We start from the raw sequence: 16,171 nt of genomic DNA, 5'->3' as shown, positions 1-16,171 counted from the left end.
AGCTGGAGAAAGAACAACAAAGAAAGCCTAAACCCAGCAGAAGAGAAATCATAAAGATCAGAGCAGAAATCGATGAAATAGAAACCAAAAAAACCCAGAAGAACAAATCAACAAAACTAGGAGCTGGTTCTTTGAAAGAATTAATACGATTGATAAACCCCTGGCCAGACATCAAAAAGAAAAGAGAAAAGACCCAAGTAAATAAAATCATGAATGAAAGAGGAGAGATCACAACCTACACCAAAAAAATACAAACTATTATAAGAATATATTATGAGCAACTATGCACCAGCAAATTTGACAATCTGGAAGAAATGGATGCATTCCTAGAGACATATAAACTACTACAACTGAACAAGAATGAAATAGAAAATATAACCAGTAAGGAGATTGAAGCAGTCATCAAAAATCTCTAACAAACAAGAGCCCAGTGCAGACGGCTTCCCAGGGGAATTCTACCAAGCATTTAAAGAAGAATTAATTCCTATTCTCCTGAAACTGTTTCAAAAAATAGAAATGGAAGAAAAATTTCCAAAGTCATTTTATGAGGCCACAATTACCTTGATCCCAAAACCAGACAAAGACCCCATCAAGAAAGAGAATTACAGACCAATATGCTTGAAAAACACCGATGTAAAAATTCTCACCAAAATACTAGCCAAGAGGATCCAACAGTACATTAAAAAGATTGTTCACCATGACCAAGTGGGATTTATTCAAGGGCTGCAAGGTTGGTTCAACATCTGCAAATCAATGTGATACAATACATTAATAAAACAAAGAACAAGAACCATATGATACTCTCAATGGATACTGAAGAAGCATTTGACAAAGTACAGCATCCCTTCCTGATTAAAACTCTTCAAAGTGTAGGGACAGAGGACACATACCTCAATATCATCAAAGCCGTCTATGGCAAAACCCAGAGCGAATATCATTCCCTATAGAGAAAAACTAACAGCTTTTCCGCTAAGGCCAGGAAATGACAGGGACGTGCATTATCACCATGGCTATTCAATATAGTACTTGAAGTCCTAGCCTCAGCAATCAGACAACAAAAAGAAATTACAGGCATCCAAATATGCAAAGAAGAAGTCAAACTATCACTCTTTGCAGATGATATGGTACTTTATGTGGAAAACCCAAAAGACTCCACTACAAATCTGCTAGAACTTGTACAGGAATTCAGTAAAGTGTCGGGATATAAAATCAATGCACAGAAATCAGTTGCATTTCTATATACCAACAACAAGACAGAAGAAAGAGAAATTAAGGAGTCAATCCCATTTTCAATTGCACCCAAAACCGTAAGATATCTAGGAATAAACCTAACCAAAGAGGCAAAGAATCTGCACTCAGAAAACTATAAAGTGCTCAAGAAAGAAATAGAAGAAACAAAGAAATGGAAAAATGTTCCATGCTCATGGGTTGGAAGAACAAATATTGTGAAAATGCTACCTAAAGCAAACTACATGTTTAATGCAATCCCTATCAAAATACCATCAATCTTTTTTCAAAGAAATGGAACAAATAATCCTAAATTTTATATAGAATCAGAAAAGACCTCAAAGAGCCAGAGGAATGTTGAAAAAGAAAGCCAAAGTTTGTGGCTTCACAATTCCAGACTTCAAGCTCTATTACAAAGCTGTCATCATCAAGACATTATGGTACTGACATAAGAACAGACATAGATGAATGGAACAGAATAGAGAGCCCAGAAATAGACCCTCAACTCTATGGTCAACTAACCTTTGACAAAGCAGAAAAGAATGTCCAATCAAAGAAAGACAGTCTCTTCAACAAATGGTGTTAGGAAAATTGAAGAGCCACATGCAGAAAAATGAACCTGGACCATTTCCTTACATCACACACAAAAATAGACTCAAAATGGATGAAAGACCTCAATGTGAAAGGAATCCATCAAAATCCTTGAGAACACAGGCAGCAACTTCTTCCTAGAAACATTGCCAATGGCAAGGGAAACAAGGGCAAAAATAAACTATTGGGACTTCATCAAGATCAAAAGCTTTTGCACAGCAAAGGAAAGAGTCAACAAAACCAAGATAAACTGAGACAGAATGGGAGAAGATATTTGCAGCCGATATTATCAGATAAAAGGCTAATATCCAAAATCTATAAAGAACTTATCCAAGTTCTTATCAACACCCAAAGAACAAGTAATCCAATCAAGAAATGGGCAGAGGACATGAACAGCCATTTCTGCAAAGAAGATGGCCAACAGACACATGGAAAAGGGCTCCACATCGCTTGGCATCAGGGAAATACAAATCAAAACCACAATGAGATACCATCTCACACCAGTCAGAATGGCTAAAATTAGCAAGGCAGGAATGACAGATGGTGGCAAAGATGCAGAGAAAGGGGACCCCTCCTACACTGTTGGTGGGAATGCAAGCTGGTGCAACCACTCTGGAAAACAGCATGGAGGTTCCTCAAAAAGCTGATAATAGACCTACCCTATGACCCAGCAATCACACTACTGGGTATTTACCCTAAAGATACAAAAGTAGTGATCCGAAGGGGCACGTGCACCCAAATGTTTATAGCAGCAATGGCCACAATAGCCAAACTATGGAAAGAACTTAGATGTCCATCAACAGATGAATGGATAAAGAAGATGTGGTGAATATATATATATAATGCAATACTATGCAGTCATCAAAAGAAATGAAATCTTGGGTGCCTGGGTGGCTCAGTGTGTTAAAGCCTCTGCCTTCAGCTCAGGTCATGACCCCAGGGTCCTGGGATCGAGCCCCACATCAGGCTCTCTGCTCAGCGGTGAGCCTGCTCCCCCATTCTCACTCTGCCTACCTCTCTGCCTACTTGTGATCTCTGTCAAATAAATAAATAAAATCTTAAAAAAAAAAAAGAAAGAAATGAAATCTTGCCATTTGCAATGATGTGGATGGAACTAGAGCGTATTATGCTGAGCGAAATAAGTCAATCAGAGAAAAATAATTATCATATGATCTCCCTGATATGAGGAATTTGAGAGGCAAAGTGGGGGTTTGGGGGCTAGGGAAGGAACAAATGAAACAAGATGGGATCGGGAGAGAGACAAACCATAGGAGACTCTTAATTTCACAAAACAAACTGAGGGTTGCCAGGGGGCGGGGGTTATGGAGAGGGTGGCTGGGTTATGAACATTGGGGAGGGCATGTGCTATGGTGACTGCTGTGAAGTGTGTAAGCCTGACGATACACAGACCTGCATCCTTGGGTCAAATAATACATTATATTTTAATTTTAAAAATTTAAATAAAAAAAAGAGAGTGAGAAAGCCAAACTGAGGGTCATCCTAGGAAAGAACCCACCTAAAATCTTCAAGTGGTTAAGGCCATGAAAGCCAAGAGGATTAAAAAGCTATTTCAGACTGAAGGGCATGACAACTAAATTGAGTGGAATTCTATGCTGGATTACATAAGGATATTTTCAACAGAATTGGCAAATCCTGAGTGTGGCTTAAAATTTAGATAGAAGTTATGTATCAATACCAAATTTCTGATTTTGACCATTGTACTGATTATATAAGAGAATGTCTCTGGCAAGAAAACACTATAGGTTTAGGAAGTGAAAGGGCATTTTGTGAGCAACTTACTATCAAACAGTTCAGGAAATTTAAAAAGTCCTTTGTATTGTATTTGAAACTGAGATGTAAATTTAAGATAGTTTTATGGTGTCTTAGTGGTTCAGTCGGTTAAGCCTCTGACTCTTGATTTCAGTTCAGGTCTTGATCTCACAGTTTTGTTTTCAAGTCCTGTATGGAGCCTACTTAAAAATGAAGATAGTTTCATAAAAAAAAACAAAAGTAATAATAATCATTTTTATAAGGGCTTGTAATAAAACAGGCTGTCTGCTAAGTCTTTGAGACACAGTAGTAGGAGGAAGAAAAAAAAACCCTCAGTTCCTGCCAACTGGTCCTTAAAGTCTGGCAGAGAAAACAAGAGTTGAACAAGTAATTGCAAGGAAGGAAGCTATTCAACTGTAGACTGAAGAAAGCCCACTCCCACCCTGCCAAGAAGGTGGTCTTTACATTAAGGATGTAATGATTCATAGGGTTAATTGGATGATGGGTGAATGAGTAGCATTCTGTATGTTGTGGGGCATGGGGATTTTGATTTGGGCAACACACGATCAGTGGTTTAAGTGTGTAAAAATTAGACATGAGAAAAAATTATTTATGGTACCCACCATCAGTATGATAGGCCTGTAAAGTGCAGATACCAATAGTTTAAGCTCCTCAATAAATGATTAAAATGAACTGGGGCATCATTACTGTTAAATTTTGTAGAGATTGAATTTTGAAAGAAAAAAATATGCTCTAACACCTTGATTTTAAGTCGCTCCTTCCTAAAAGAAATTCAACCTACTCTCATTTGCTAGTCAATTTTTGAAACATTATTGTTAAAAAGAAGTAGTTTGCCAGTACTGTTTTATACTGGGGAAACTGAGGCAAATGAGACTCACATAAATATTAAGGTGGTAGTGCCAGGACTACATCATTCACTTTTAAACACCCATCCCAATTCTTTTTAAAATTACTTGCATTGAAAAAAAACTACTTGCACTGAAAATATATCAACCATGTTCTTGTGGCATGAAAAAGAGGAAAATATTTTACATTCTTTTCATTATATAAACAGAAATATACTTACAAAGACTACTACCGAGTACAAATGCAGAATTACTTTATTTCATCAGTGTCAATTTGATTACTTTTCCCACTATAACCTTCTCTTCTGTCCAGCCTTTACTTTTTGGTGACCATTCTACTTCTAGAGATTTCAGACCTTTCCCTCAGCAATTTATTCTCAAACATAAATGAGCTCCTACTTCAAAGACTCTTAACCTTTTTGGCCACAAATCTGAGAATTTGATGAATAGTACGAACCACTTTCTCTCCTAAATGTTCACACACAGAAATATTTGAATGAAATGTTGGGTTTGCTGAGCTATTAAAGAGGTCTACTTTCCTTCTCCAAGATCATTTGCGTACCCCAGATTATGAACCCCTGATCTTCTATGTCATGGATTTATTTTTATTCTTCATGACAACCCTGAATACCCAGGAAGGTATTGTTACCTTCTGAATACTGCACAGTAAATTAGGCCATACCAAATAGTATAAATATGCTAAGATTTAAATCCATGTGTCTTCCTTCCCTAGATCTTTCCACTTACATATTCTTACCTACAAAATAACCCTCAAAAGTCACCCAACTAAATCTAGCGTTGTATATTCAGCCTTCATCTGTCCCATCAGCTTCCTCCACATGCTAAATCTTTTGACCATTTTCCCACTCATCTGAGAAAAATCAAGTCTACCAAAGCTGCCAAACCTCTTGCTAAGTGGTCTCTGGAGGCAGCTTCCTAAAAACCGGCCCAGCTTTTAGGGCCACTGAAAACTAATTTTAAAAGTTTCCCAGTGAGGAATGGTTCCTTTGTCCAAAGCTTCTGTTTGTAATTGTTTATAAACCAGGATAATGATAAACAGGGATGTGGCAGGTCTTGGCTTTCTGAATTCTCAGCCGCCTTCTGGCTGGTTTACTTCTTTGGTGACAATGTATTCTAAGCTCTAGAATGAATCCTGTGTCTTTCATCCTCTCACAGTATTAAAGAAGGAGCTATACGGTATTCAAGAGTTTTGGAGTAACTGAGTATGCGTAACTGAAACAGAGGAAGGTGAAAACACTACCTCAACTAAGTAGTTCCTTTTTAAAGATCTATAGTCTAAATCTGAAATAAAATTTTACCTTCTCATACTTACATGCATCAGCAAGCAGACGGACAAATTATTGTTGTCACTTCTTTGTTTGATTGATTGGTTATTGGAGCAGAAGGAAGAAATGAGTTAAGTCCCATTAGATGAATTAAACATGGGCAGCTTCAGGTTTTTTTTTTTTCTGAATATGTAATTATGTATACAGAATTCAGTTAAAAAGTGAATAGGTGGGGCGCCTGGGTGGCTCAGTGGGTTAAGCCTCTGCCTTCTGCTCGGGTCATGATCTCAGGGTCCTGGGATCAGCCCCACATCGGCCTCTCTGCTCAGCAGGGAGCCTGCTTCCTCCTCTCTCTCTTTGCCTGCCTCTCCATCTACTTGTGATCTCTATCTGTCAAATAAATAAATAAAATCTTAAAAAAAAAGTGAATAGGTATTTACAATGAAAAAAATCACATAATTATTAAAACTGAAGGTAACAACTAGGTCACAAAATCCAGAAAAACAACATATTTTTTTAAAAAGATTTATTTATTTGAGAGAGAGAGAGATCACAAGTAGGCAGAGAAGCAGAGAGAGAGGGGGAAGCAGGCTCCCCGCTGAGCAGAGAGCCCGATGCAGGGCTCAATCCCTGAGATCATGACTGGAGGCAAAGGCAGAGGCTTAACCAACTGAGCCACCCAGGCACCCCAAAACAACGTATTTTTATTAAATGACCTATCTTTGGACCAGCATCTCATGGCATGATGCTGGATGAGTGAGTCAGCAGAATGGGAATTAGAAATATTCTAGAAGCCAGTCCTTTATTTGGATGACCAACAGTAACTACACGTGGAAGGGACAGAAAACTACATAAAATATACCCCACTAAACCTGAACAACAGAGATCTGTAATTCAACTTCCCTTTAGATGGATGCCCCACAAACTTCAAACACCATCCAACATCAGGAGCAGCGACCACGGGTTAGTGTGAGTTTGAGTCAGCTGTATTAAACTGTACATTTTGCAGAAAATGTTAAAATTGAAGAGATCCAGGAAAACAGTTGCCTAAACTTTCTTCATTTTGCCTACTAGCCAATAATTATCTTCATTTGAGACTACCACATGGTCTTTGCCTTGGCAATGAATGTGCAAAGATATTCTGCTGTAGAACCACCTCTCCCTCTCTCTGCACCACACAATTCATCCCATCTTCCACTGTCCCTAATCTAAACTCCACCTCTAGGCTGTTCTAGCTTTTGTCTCTGTCTCTGGAACATGTATGCTTTATACATTTAGTGTTTTCTTTCTTTCTTTCTTTCTTTTTTTTTTAAAGATTTTATTTATTTATTTGACAGACAGAGATCACAAGTAGGCAGAGAGCTAGGCAGAGAGAGAGGAAGGGAAGCAGGCTCCCTGCTGAGCAGAGAGCCCGATGCGGGACTCGATCCCAGGACCCTGAGATCATGACCTGAGCCAAAGGCAGCAGCTTAACCCACTGAGCCACCCAGGCACCCTACATTTAGTGTTTTCTATTAGCAGCTACAAAGATAAAAAGACTAAGCAAAGGATTCAGATATAAACCATCTCTTTTTCTTCCTTGATAGACTATCACCCCCACTTACAAATAAGGAATCCTACTAAAACCAAGTTTATAATTCAGATTCAGATCTCTAAAATAGTAGTTTAAATAATGGTTCATACTGTTGTCCCCGTATCTGTGATTGGTGAATATATTTTTCTTTCAATATCATTCCAACTATGAAGATTGAAATTTCTACCTTATTACTCTTAACATTAAGAGTACTGCTAACTCTTAATTAACATCTTGATTTTCTTAACATTCAGCTAATTCATCCACACAAACTCCAACTTCCAAGACAGCTTTCGTCCTTCATAAAGTTTTCCCTAAAAATCAAATACACATTAATCTTTAACAAAGTACTTATCATACTGTATGGCAATCATGTCTCTCAAAGAGATTAGGAACCACTTCAAGGCTAAGATGATCTTGTTCACATTTATATGCACAGCACACATTACAGTGGCAAACAGTAACCACTAAATGTTTGCTGGGCAAACTAATGCACCCTTGAATAAAGGATACATATCACTTAAACATATACTTAACATACAGAGATACAGCTATCAACTAGAACACTTGGAACTTCACCTTACTTTTTTAAATGTACTACCATAGGGGCGCCTGGGTAGCTCAGTGGGTTAAGCCTCTGCCTTCGGCTCAAGTCATGATCTTAGGGTCCTGGGATCGAGCCCTGCATCAGGTACTCTGCTCAGCAGAGAGCCTGCCCCCCATCCCCCGCCTACTTGTGATTTCTGTCAAATAAATAAATAAATAAAATCTTTAAAAATAAATAAATAAATAAAATGTGCTACCATATGGGGCACCTGGGTGGCTCAGCTGGTTAAGCATCTGCCTTCAGCTCAGGTCATGATCTCGGGGTCCTGGGATCAAGCCTCCACATTGGGCTCTCTGCTCAGCAAGGAGTCTGCTTCTTCCTCTGCTCTCTCTCTCTAATAAATAAAACCTTTAAAAAAAAAAATAAATGTACTACCATATAATGTAATTGCAGTTGTACAAGTTGATGAAGGTTTAAATTATTTCCAGATAATGTGAAAAGGTCACATTATCTGGAAATAATGAGGAAGTTACGAATAAATATAAATAAACATAGGAACAAAAAATCCCAGCTCACTCCACCCTAAAACATAAAAAACCATGATTAGCCTTTTTGGGTTCCATTATAGATGGATTCTTACTACTTTCTCAATGCATTGCCCTGGGGTGTCCAATGAAGGTGCCTCCATTTCCCACCTCACTCGTTAAGAAAGAGTTGATGAAAGAATTCTTCTCTTGGACTCTAAACTTCAGAAGATCCTGGCATTTCTTCTCACCGCTGGATGGATGTTAGATGAGATCGTGGGAACTCTCTTTGGTTCTTCTGCCTTTTGTTTTTCCTCCTTTGCTCAAGGGTGCCAGAAAGGATCAGGTAGCTATCTAGACTCTTAAACCAGGTTAAAGTAGATGAGAAATACCATAAAGCAACAGTATTTCAGTGCTACACAGCAGGAAGATAAATTTTCTTAAAGTTTTCAGGAAATAAACTGATAAAACGTGGCTCTCAGATCTTTTTTTTTTTTTTTTTAATTTCAGGGACTAATAATCAACTTTAATTATGATTGTATAGTAGTAGACCAAATCTATTTATTAGTCTCATTTCAAAGCAAAAGGTATTTTAACACCAAACTCTAGAAACAATCTTAGAATAAAGAACCTTAAAATTTTATTAACTTAGCTTCATGAAGAATATATTACATTGACCTAGTCTCCTTATCTTACTACACAAGAATAAACACTCCACTGCATTCAGAAACCTAACTATGAACTCCATTCTTACTGAGCATTCCTGGAGTCTAAGAGTTATATAACTCTAATAACCTGTAGATAAACTTCATTTTTTTAAAAATAAACTTTTACAGCAGTTTCAGATTTACAGAAAAACTGCAAAGACAGTACAGAGAGCTCTATATACCCCATACCCAGTTATTTCTTTTATTAACGTTCTATATTATTATGGCACATTTGCCACAATTAATGAACCAATATTGATATATTATTATCCAAAGTCCATACTTTGTTTCAATTTCCTTAGTGTTTATCTAATGCCCTTTTTTCTCTCCCAGGATCCCATCTAGGATACAACATTCTATTTAGTTATTTTATCTCCTCAGTCTCCTCTTGTTTCTAAGTTTCTCAGAATTTCCTTCTTTTTGATATTCTTGAAAATTCCGAGAACTACTGGTCAGGTATTTTATAAAATGTCCTTCAACTGGGACCCGTTTCTGATGTTTTTCTCATGTTTATACATACTGGTGTTTGGGTTCTGGGGAATAACACCACAGTGGAAAAGTGCCATTCTCATTATAGTAAAGATACATGTTATTAATATAATTTACTGATGTAACCTTGATCACTTTGTTAGGGTGAGGTTTATCAGGTTTCTCCACTGTAAAATTAGTTTCCCACCTGTTTCCATCCTATACCCTTTGTAATGAAGTCACTATGCATGTATTGCTATGCACTACTACGCTAAGTTTTCCATTGAACATATATACTTCATTCTACTATTGATGGACACCTGAACTGTTTCCAGTCTGGGGCTATTATGAATAAAGCTGCTGTGAATATTTTCAGGTCTTTCTGTGAATGTATTTTTATTTCTCTTGGGTAAACATTTAAGGATAGAATTGCTGGGTTGTTGGGCAGGTATGTTATTAGTTTTATATAAAAAAAAAACAACCTACAATTTTTAACAAAGTGATTGTATCATTTCCAGTGTGGCTGTAGCACAATGGAGGAGAGTTCCAGGTGCTTTATATCCTTGTCACCATTTTGTCAGGTCAAAAGTTTTTGGGTTTTGGTGTTTTAAGTACGCTCCATGTCCAGTGTGGAGTCCAACACAGGGCTTGAGTTCATGACCCTAAGATCAAGACCTGGACTGAGATCAAGACTTGGACACTTAGCCAACTGAGCCACCAATATGTCTCCAGAGTTTTCAATTTTAGCCACTACAGTACGCATACAGCAGTATCTCACTATGGTTTAAATTTGCATTACCCTGGTGACAAACGATGTTAATGATACATATTTTAAAATACTATGTGAATGGAAGGCTGTCTCTGAACAGACTCTTCATGGGAAAGAGAATGTTTCTAATAAAAAATTAAAACCCAGAATTTGGGGCATGCTCCTTCCAGCCACAGTGAAATTAATAGGGATCAGATGTACTCTATCTTACAGAATTACTGAAAGGGAAGCACAGGACAGTAACCCCTGAAAGAAGAAAATTACCAGGTGAACTCCACTCCAGCTTACTGACACTCAAGCCACAGGACAGCAAAGAAAGAACCAAACCTGAACCCAGTGATCTCTCTGAGCTGAGAATCTGGTGAAGAAAAGGCAACTAAAAATCAGGGAAAGATACATCGAAAGGGGAGTTGCAGAGAGGGAGCTCTAGAGATTGGCAGAGTTCTTTCATGTCTTCAGCTGAGTTCTGATGAATGGATGCATTTGAGGATATCACCTGATGTTGGGGAAAGAATCACCAGAAAGGAACAGGCAGACAATCCTTGGGACTCAAATGGGTGGGATGGTTCCTGTTCCCAGGAGTCAAAGTGGGCATTGGTAGAGTATGCAGAAGGGTATTATTCTCAGCAGTGGGTAAAAATTAGCATCAACTTAAAAGTCTGCTCTTGTCTTAACAGAAAGCCTCAAAAGAATCAAAACTATGTCCTAGGTTTCCTAGGAACTTAGATGCATTTCAGAACAAAGCTCAGGAGTATTTAAAGAAATATAAAAATATCCAATACCCAAAAAGGCAAAATTCAGTGTTTGCCATCCAAAGATTTTCAGGAAGGCAAACAAATTAGAAAATTTGAACCACAATGAGAAGAAAATAATCTATCAACAGACACATGTTGGAAAGTAAGACAGAAGATAAAATTAATTGGAGCACCTGGGTGGCATACTCTGTTAAGCATCCAACTCTTAATCTCAGCTCAGGTCTTGATCTCAGGGTCATAAGTTCAAGCACACTGGGTGTGGAACCTACTTGAAGTAAAGTATAAACCTATTAAGGAGAGTCATGTAGGAAATATAGAAGACCCAAATTGAACTTCTAGAGATTAAAAAAAGGTCCAAGGTGAAACACACTGGACGAATTAAACACCAGATTAGAAACTATCCACCCCCACAAACAAACAAACTTCAACTATACAAAATAAACACCAAGAGGAAAAAATCACCTAAATAAGACCACACCCGTGTCAATGAATTGTGGAATGAGTTCACATTAAAAAAAATTGTTTTATTGCTTTACAATCAGCAACAAATATAGCTTAATAATTACAAACATGGTACTTCTAAGTGGTACTCAAATGAAGTAACAAGACAAGAAAGTGCTCTTCACTTAAAATGTGAAAACTAAAATCCACTCCTTCTGCCAAGAACCCTAATACTCTCAAGTAAAATCAATACTTAAAGAGGTAAAGAAAACTATTATCAAATTTATTGCATATGTCTGCTCATATAATTGAAAAACCTTTTATGCATGATCTAGATAGTGCTAGTACTTAACATTTTATTGAACCATCCTCACTTTTAAGAATTGAACACTCTTTTCTTTCAACACATTCTTCTGCAAAAGAGCTGTCAAAAAAATTGTAAAATCCAACAATGCATTGCAACTGCACTTCTACTACTTTTCCCAAGACAGAAAAATTAGTTACTCTTTAACCTGACCTGAGATAAAAAACCTAGTGATCTAAGAATCTCAATTCAGTATAAGAAATTTAAGAAAATTTTAAGAAGGATCGCCATAGTAAACTGCTAGAGGATGAGGACTTTATTGTCTGCTTTATGGTCAACTGTGAAGTGTCTATTTAAATTACTTGCCCACTTCTTTATCTTTTTTTTTTTCTTTCTTTTTTTTTTGGTAGTTTATATCCTGAACACCAGTCCTCTTCATGTTTTGCAAATATTTTATCTGAAACTATGACATGTCTATCTTCTTAAAAGGTTTTTTGATGAGAAATTTTTAATTGCTATGAAATCTGTTTTATCATTAAAATAAATTTTATGATTATTGCTTACATAGTAAGGAACCTTTGCCCAACCCTAAAATTACCAAACTGTTACCTTACGACTTTCTCTAAAAACTATATGGTTTTAGCTTTTACAAGTTAATATGGTCCCTCTTGAATTCAATTTTGTGTGTAGTTTGAGGTACTACATACTACAAATGGAAAAACTGAGGTTCATTTTCTAAAATGTGGATATCTCATTATTCTAGTGCCAACAGTTGAAATGACTCTGCTTTCAGCATTACTGCAGTGTTACTCCTTTAAAATTTCACTATTCAATTAAAAAAAATTTTTTTAATGATTAAAGTTTGTTAAATAAAATTTGGTTTATTCCTATAATTCAGTTTCTTCTCTGATGCCGATACACAGTTTTAACGGACTGTCCAGTTGGGACTATTAACTTTAGACTTAAGTCACTTATCCAAAACTGGTACATAGGCTATCTACTATAATGATAGAAATTTAAATACGTTTAAATTTTAAAAAGTTCATATGTTTAAATTTTAAAGTTACATTTCATGCTCTGAGAAAATGTTATAGAACAAGTAAACAGACACATAAACACAAAATCACAGTAATTCTATATTTTATCACTGCTTCTTATTTGAAGTAATTCTACTAACATAGTTTTTGCTTTAGTCGTTTGGAATTATTTATTCATAAATATAAATTGTTTCACTAGCATTACAGAAAGAAAAATGCATCCCAAATAAAATAGAAGTTAAAGCTAATTTTTGTAGAGCACTATTTAAAAAAATACATTCTCTAATTTTTAATATTTCAGCAGTGGGTACACTTGATTTACTCAAATCGTGTTAGAATATTTAAAATTTTGATAAGATGCTATTAATCAAATTTGTCCTCAGCCATGTTACTGTCTGTATAATTACCTTTGTGCAACAGATTATCTAACAGATTAAAAAACTAGTGGGTAAAATGTGTCTGCCAAATGGACAGATCATATTGCTCTAGGGTCCTACAATTCATTTGAAATCCTCTGAGTCTTTAAAAGTTTTACCAAAAAAAAAAAAAAAAAATGTAAACATGTTTGAATTAAGTTAAAAAGCACTTGACAGAAAAACTGTAACAAGCGGACTCAGGAGATTATATTTCTTAAATGCTTTGCTGTTCAGTAGGCAAACAAGCAGCATTTAAATTCAATGCCTATAATTCTTTCTGTACAATACACCAACCTGAAAAGAGGAATGTATAATACTGTCCATCTTTTCAAAAATTTCACTAGTGAGCACACAAATGATAAAGTTCAAGCAATCGGGGTGTTTTGTCAACCAATGAATTACTAAGAAAACTGCTCGTAAGAAAAAGAAAAACCCACTATGATAGGTCTTACCTTCTGTAGGTCATTACTCAGAAATTACTTTTTCAGTGAAGCTTTTTCTCTGGTCTGCTTAAAATTTTAGCTTTATCCCTACCCTCCAATTTCATATTCTCTCTCCCTTCCCTGATTTCTCCCCACCTTCCCCACTCATTAGATCTTATAACTATCTAACATATCCTACATTTGACTCATTTATTTTGCTGCATCCCCACACTAAACTCTAAGCTCCTTGAGGGGAGGGATTTGGTATTTTGTTCACTGCTGTTATGTAGGGCAGTTTCTGGAATATTATAGGTTAATTCTGGAATATTACAGGTACTCAATAAAGATTTACTGAATGAATAATTAAAAAGAATTAAATAATTAAAAAGAATAATTAAAAAGAATGAATAATTAAAAGAGTACTAAACAAATGTTCCTTGAGAAAACACTCTCTGTGAAGTTATTTTCAAAGAACGGTAAGTGAATCTCTTCTAACATGATCTGTGACCATTCCTGAAGCCAAAAATTGCTATTCATTTTTCTCAGGCTAACATAAAGATACCAACTGTAGAAATATATAGCCACATATTTAATGTAAATTCCTTATTTTATGATAAAACTGAGGTCAACACTGATAATTCAGTTCTATTTCATTAGTATAGTTTGAACGCCTAGTTAAGTACAAAAAATAGCTAACTGAAGTCAGTAATGGTATGTTTCCTAATTGTTAAATTAACATTCCACAAAATTATGTTGCTTCTTCATTTAAGATAATGTATCGTCTTTTACCAAGTGGAAGAAGGGAGGGGAGGAACCACATGTAGCTAGTTGTAAGGGAGAAAGAAAGTAAAGAACAATGAAATAGAGAAATACACATTTTCTGAATCACTGAAGATAGGCCCATCCAACATAATAGTTTGTAGCTTAAGAAAAAAAAGTTCAATTTTAACGGAAGACAAACTTATGAAGAGGCTTTATCTAGTTTTTCTTTTTTCTTAGGAAGAAAAAACAGTAAGTAATATGTTTACCATTTTAAAGGAGAGAAAGGTTGATATTAGCTTTGTGATCATGCTGTATCCATGTCAGAGTTTTAATGGCATATAAGCAGCTCAGCTATGAACACAGGATACAGACATAATGGGACAAGTAAGAGTTAAAAGATGATATTGTAGAAATATCTGAGATACTCAGTTCATGGTCTAGGATCATGAATGTGTTCAAATCTGATTTTTTAAGCCACCTAAAGGTTTGTGAAGATGCAGGATGATCCACATTCAAAAATCACTTAGTTTTATTTTGCTGAATAGAGCCATATACCATGATAGACCATTTTCAATTATGAGATGGCTCAGAAAGTATGTTTGAATTCAGAGAATGTTGAGACCCTATGCTTTTCAGTACTGAGAATTTAATCTTTCATTTGAAAGAATAAAATCTATCCAGTGAAGTTCCAATTATAGATTTCATAATGAATTCTACTTAGTGCTTCCTGGACCTATCAATTCCATTAATGGATGAATATCTGTTCTGAATCATAACTCAAGAAGAAATGTCACTATTTTACCAATGATATTTATATCAGAAACAATAAGACAATGAGCCCATTCTGCTTGGATGCGTTGGTCATTTATGCATAGCAATTGGAATTCTGGGGAAAATGCCAAAGATAATCAAAATGCATACGGATATTAAGATAAAATTATATGCTTTTCATTTCAGACATATCAATGGGGGTAGAAGGAGAATACAGCTCTGATTTATACAGTGCAGTGGGCAGAGGGTGGGGGGGCAGGAATCAACAAACTGTCAAATGCAATCCCACAAATCATATGAAGCAAGATTACTAAGGATTCCTATTAATTTAGTAGAAATATAAAATAACTGACCTATGAAGCACTTATATTGACTAGAGCCCAACATAAAAAGAATTCTACTGGCCTAATTAAGAATATTAAAATATAATTTGGATCATTTTGGAATTTATATATATAAATTCTGTTGTGGACCTAAAACAAATACAATGTTATATGTCAATTTTAGCTCAATTAAAAAAATATTTGGCTTACATAAAGTATAAACCCTTTACACTCAGGAATATAATTTGTGTGGAGACAAGATGCTTAAACAAACCAGTAGTTATAATCATCATTCCTTCAATTTGTTTGGAAAGACTAAAAAAAACCTAAATCAAACCCATTACTTTAATATGCAGTTTGTATACATTCACAGTATACTCAGGGAGATTTCAAGTCTAAAAAGAGTGAATCAATAGTATTTTAGAAATGCACGTGATTTCATCCAATAATAAATTCTAAGTCTTCTCACCCCCCCGACCCCATATTACTTCTCGGTACAATCTTTGAAACTCAAAATAACTTAAATTATAGTTTTTAAAATGAAGCTCTTTAATAAAAAGGTTTTAAGTATCAGGTAAGGTTCTTTTCAAGTCCAACATGTGAGAACTTTCA

Source organism: Neovison vison, chromosome 1 (assembly GCF_020171115.1).
Source record: "Neovison vison isolate M4711 chromosome 1, ASM_NN_V1, whole genome shotgun sequence".
In the NCBI taxonomy this organism is placed as follows: Eukaryota; Metazoa; Chordata; class Mammalia; order Carnivora; family Mustelidae; genus Neogale; species Neogale vison.
This window is presented reverse-complemented; position numbering follows the sequence as displayed.